Genomic DNA, 6,000 nt, shown 5'->3' with positions numbered 1-6,000 from the left:
CACCCAAATGGCGAAACAGATAACGAATGTGATAAAGGCTTAACGAATCACAAGTCAACTTAACGAATTGACTAAACGAATTGACCAAGTCAACTTAACGAATTGATCAAGCGAATTGACCAAGTCAACTTAACGAATTGATCACACGAATTGACCAAGTCAACTTAACGAATTACTAAGGAATGCTTAGCGAACTAAGATAACGAATCAGCTATAGTTGATAACGAATCAACACTATAGCAAATTATAATATAACGAATCAGGTTGTTACAACCGTTTGTAACAAACTTGATTCCTTTTTGCCACGTGGCAAAAATTTGTTATGGCACAAATTCCAAGACAAACACGTGTCAAACGAATCAGTTATCTAGTTAACGAACTAGATAACACGAATTGATTAACTCACACGAATCAGCTAGCGAACTGATTAGCGAATGACAAGAATTGATAGCGAATCAAATTAAAGACATAGCGAATCGCCTAAAATTTTATAACGAATCGCATTCATCTTCAAATCTTCAAACATTCAAGAACAAATTTCCAGAAATATGAAGATCAAACCCAGAAATATATCAATTCCAGATCTGTAATACACACACAATTCTTAACCAAACTCAACACATAATATACCAAAATGCTCGTAATCACAAAGCGAATTCAATCCAACACATCTCGTAACCAATTAACACCATACACGAACCAAATTCGACCAAAATCAAACCCCTGTTCACGGACTTAAACCGAAAGCACAATACACATCCCAAATCCAATTCACACTCCAATTCCACACAATTGAACCTCAATAATACCTTAACTAAACCAGTTTCACTCTAATCCATCCATAATCAATCCAAAACAACCCAAATTGATTCAAATTCAATCCAAACAGAAAAATAACACAAAACTATAATAATAACAATCAAAACCAAGTGAATTGAGCCCCGAAAGCTCTGATACCACTTGTTTGATCCCGTGACTTACACTCGTTCTAATCAACAACTCAGATCTGATCCAGATCTATATGTTGATATTAATTAAACGGATCTAACTCTTTCTATACCTCAGTTTGATTGTTATGTAATATATATATATTATCAATATAAGATTAATGTGAAGCTTGAGAGAGAGAGAGAGAGAGAATACTTTAAATATTTCTGAATAATGTTAATTCTCTCAAAACTTCTCACTTTACAAGTGAACAGTGGTTCACTATTTATAGAAGACGATCTGGTTCGCTAACATCCCCTAGCGAACCAGCTTCCCCTTCGTTAACTTAAATTAACTTAACGAACCACCCCCTGATTCGTTAACATCCCCTAACGAATCAGGAGGGAATACATTATAAAGTCCTAGTTCGCTAACATTCCTAGCGAACTAGACCTAACCTTAACGAACTAGTCTTAGTTCGCTAACATTCCTAGCGAACTAGACATAACATAACGAATTAGATAAATAAACATTAAATATTACATTAAAATAATCAAATAAACATTTAACGATAATTACAAAGACTCGAGACGCAAAACCGTGCACTAACAAAGATTTCTTTCTTTCTTCTTCATTTTTATAACTTGAAATTGTCTAAAGTTTTAAACTTTATGTCTAATTTCACTTTGAATATGTTTGTTTATGTTTTACAGATATGCCAGACAACGAGCCGAAGTATGTGTTTGAGCCAAAGCACAATATGTGCGCACTACTACAAGTAACACCAGAAAATGAACCGATGGCTCGAATGAACTTATGGATGGCACGGTCAAACATTAGCTTTGCTCTCACTGAAAGCCCGATTATCTACAGAAATCACTCCTTGGATTTCTGGAGATCAGCAGAGCTTATTGAAGACGGTAATGAAAGACGAATCGAGGCAACCGTGGCCAGACAGGAGATACAGATCACTGAAAGATTGATCAGAAGATGTTTAAGACTGAATGACGATGATCACAATCACATCAGCTTCGATACAAAGCATCTGTTGAAGATTTTCAGAGAAACTATGGGGTATCAAGGAAATGTCCATGAGGGACAGTTTCAGAAGGGATTATTTCCAATGTTGTACAGATTTCTGATTCATTACATCATACATGGATTTGCTCCGAGAAAGGGATCATGGACTTTGATGAGTCTTGATCTAGCAAATGCCACCGTTGGAACAATCTATGATCTGCCATTTAATTTTTCCAAGATAATCTTTGATGGGCTAGTGGGGAATCTAAAGAAACCGGAAAGAAAAAGATTTTTACAGTACCCGAGATTCCTGCAGATCATATTCAATAGCACACTACAAGATTTACCAACAATTGGAACCACCATAAACTGCAAGATCCCGATGCCTACAAGAGAATAAAGAATCCTGGTGTCTCTAACAATTTTGATGCAAGTATTCCATTGGAAATTCTGCCATGGTTATTAAACCATGATTTGGCTATAATGCCTGTGCCTGAGCTGAGCTCAGAGGAGGAAGAAGGGAGTGATGAGGAGAGTGCTGAAGGAGACTCTAATGATGATGTTGATGGCAATGATGGGGGAGATGGTCTGGATATGGAGGTTATGGCACCAGTACAGGGGGAGCAACATGAAGAACTTGAACAACCTATCCCTACACTACCACAATCACCACCACCTACCTCACCACATCAAACACCACCTCAAACTCTTACCCTAGACCAACCAGAAACATCCACCCATCAATACACACATCAATCACCAACACCACAAACCCCTACCACAAACCTACCTGATTTTGAACCATTTACTACATCAAACCCTACAAGTCCACATGATGATATGTCACTAAGAAATGCTGAGTTGATGCTTGAAAATGATGAGTTGAAAAGGCAAGCGGAGGAGGTTAGGGATGAAAATACTGATTTGAAAAGAAAGAATGAAAAGCTAACAAGTGAAAATGAACTGTTATTGAAAAAGTTAGTTGATGCTGAATTGTTAATTCGAACCCTGGTGCAGGAGGTTGAGAAGACCTCAGCTGCCCCAAAATAGGGGGAGAATATAGATGAGAATGATATGGTCATGACTGATATTGAAAATATTGATGGTTTGATGAGGATCATGAATGAATATGATGATAGTGATGAATCTGTAATGGATGTGAGAGAAGAAGTAATCAATGATGATGTTGAGAATGTTCTGACAGAAGAGTTGACTGAGATTGTGAATGAAGAAATGAGTGTGGAGAATGTGAATGTGAGTGCTGCTACTGAGGAACTAGAACACACTGAGCCAAATGATGATCAAGAAGCTAGTTCCAAGAGGGTAGAGCATGACTCTGAATTGGAAGACTTATTTAGAGAGATTGATGAGTTTGGAAGTGATGAAGAAGAAAATGAAGAACAGTTAAGAAAGAGAAAAGAAAAGGGTAAAGAGATAGCCACAGATGAAGAACCTGCTGTATACGTTGAAAAAGATGTAACTTTTGTGGATACTGCTGCTGCTGCTGCTCTTGCTGAGAGAGAAAGACTTATTAAAGAATCAATGGAAAGGGAAGCAATTGCCCATTCCTTGACTGAAGAAGAGTTGGCACAACAGGACCTATTGATCAAAGAAGCCAATGTAGCAAAAGAAATATTTCAAGATGTGGCAGATCAAGAGGTTATTGAAATTCTGGTGAATATGAACAAAACTCAAGAGTTTGATGACTCTTTGAGAAAGGTGGTTAACAAGTTTCAGGAGCAACAATCGGAGACTGTTGAACCATCAACCAATCTTAACACTGACGTGATTATACCTGAAGAGATTGGGGAGTCAATTGCTTCTGCAGCTGCCAAGAAATGGGCAGAACAGGTTAAGGAGGATATGAAAAAGAACTCTGCTAGTAACTGGGGAGAAAGAAGATATGAAAAGACCTATCAAAGAAGAAAGAAATATGCTGAACAGACTAATGATGAACCAATCAGAGCAATCCCCTTGAAAACACTGAAACCAGGAGAAAAATTACCAGGGGTCCCTGATGTTGATATCCCTGAGGTTGAGGTTCCTGATGTGAATGTTACTGAACCAGAGCATCCTGCCTCTGATGAACCCAAAATAGATGCCATGATTGATCTATCAGAGGATGAGAATGATGACTCTGAGGAGTCTGATGGAAATGGTGATGATCACCCTGATCAAGGAGGTGAGAAAGTTGACACAAGCTCCATTGCTGAGACCCCTCAAGCTGAAATGACTTATATTCAAAGGGGAAACATTGAAATTAATGCAGAGGAAGTCTTAAAGAAGATTGAGAAAAGAAAGAAAAATACTGAGCACTATAAAACTTTTTTGAAGGTTAGAGGCTATCCTGAAGCTGCCTTAGAAAAATACACTGCTGAACAAATTCAAGATCTTTATAACAGTGAGAAAGAGATAGTTGCAGAAAAGTTTGTAAAACAAGATGATAAGATGGAATTGGAAGAATTAAAGAAAAATATGATGGCATGTGTGGGTATTTGATTGAGAAAGGCATGAAGCCTGAGGTTGTGAGAAATCTGAGCAAAGAGGCAGTATTTGACCAATATTCCAAAAGGAAAGAGAAAGAGTTGAAAGGGGTTTATACTGAGAGCACAACTCAAAAAGAACTATCTAATGAGCCTCCAAAGAAGAAAAGAAGAATTCAGACCTTAAGGGAAAAGGAGCAAGTCAAACCTGTTGAAATTCCTATCCCTCAAGATGATGTCAAATCTGAACAAGAAACTGAACCATTTATGCCTCGGGAGAATGAGGAAATGATCAGCATCCTAAGAAACATAATGACAAACAAGAGAGGGATGACTGAAGAAGACTTTAATGTGTTGGAGAAAGAGGACTTGAAGACTCTTTTCTATCTACAGAAGGATGAGTGGGAAAAAGCATTAAGGGAGGGAGAAAATCCCAGATATTACTCTGATGGCAGATTTGTGCCTGCTGGACTAGCAAGAACTCCAGGAATGATCAAAATGTTAATTGAGCTGGAGGCAGCAGGACATGACATAGTGGAGATTGCAAACCTTCCTACTGAGATGGTGGAAGCAATATATGTGAAGACATTCAACTTGGGACCTCAAAAGCCCAAGAAATCAATTCCATTCAGACCTCCAATCCATCATAGATTGCAAAGAGGAAGAGGCCAAGCAGGAAGAGGGGATTCAAGCAGCTCAGTACAACAAAGAACAAGACCACAGTCTGATGTGGATCTACCCAGAGAGCTGTACTATGATTCAGTTACTGATTCTATGAAGGTGATTATGGAGAGCAGAATGCTAAGGGAGATTGTGGTCAGAAGTGACTTCCGTGAGTATAATGAAGATCAATTAAGAAGGATGGCCACACTTCACTTGTATGATTACAGGAACAGGGACAGATCAGCAGGAAGACAGATGAATGACTTATCTAAGTACCTGCAAGAACAGGCTGCTGATGGATTCAAATTTTTGAAAGAAAAGAGAAGTTGGAGACTGATCCAACTTCACAAGTCAAAGAGGTCAGAAAAACTGAAGAAAATGGACAGGGCTGAACTGAACTACCAGATGAGAGTCCGAGATCAGAATCCTCTGTCCAACATGGAGACTTGTATAAGCTTGGGAAGAAGGATGAGAAGGCCAAATTACACAGTGCAGAAGAACGGTGTCATTACAGAAGTTGAATACAAAGAAGACACTGGCCACTATGTGCTGAGGAACTCGGATGGGAAGGCCTTGGCAACAATCAAGAAGGATGCAGATCTGACATGCCTACATAATGATGATCTTACTGATATAAGAGACTTGGTGATACCAGAAGGACACACTTACTACCAAGTGCTCAATATATTCAGAGAAAGAGCAGCATCTGTGATCCAGCTGAGAAGACAAGCAGCCTACAATGAGAGGAAAAGACAAATGAGATAGAATAGGCTTTGCTTTGTAATGTCTTCGGACAAACCTTTGATTATGTAATTTTTACTTATGTAATTCAATTATGAAATTTGATGTGTATTTTGCTAAGTGTAAGTAACCATAGAGTGTTTTGGGTCAGCTGAGGTGTTCCAAT

This window comes from Bidens hawaiensis, unplaced genomic scaffold (genome assembly GCF_021521415.1).
Source record: "Bidens hawaiensis isolate Kalapana, Puna unplaced genomic scaffold, B.hawaiensis_p1.1 tig00029399_1, whole genome shotgun sequence".
Taxonomy (NCBI): domain Eukaryota; kingdom Viridiplantae; phylum Streptophyta; class Magnoliopsida; order Asterales; family Asteraceae; genus Bidens; species Bidens hawaiensis.
Note: the sequence above shows the minus strand (reverse complement) of the source record.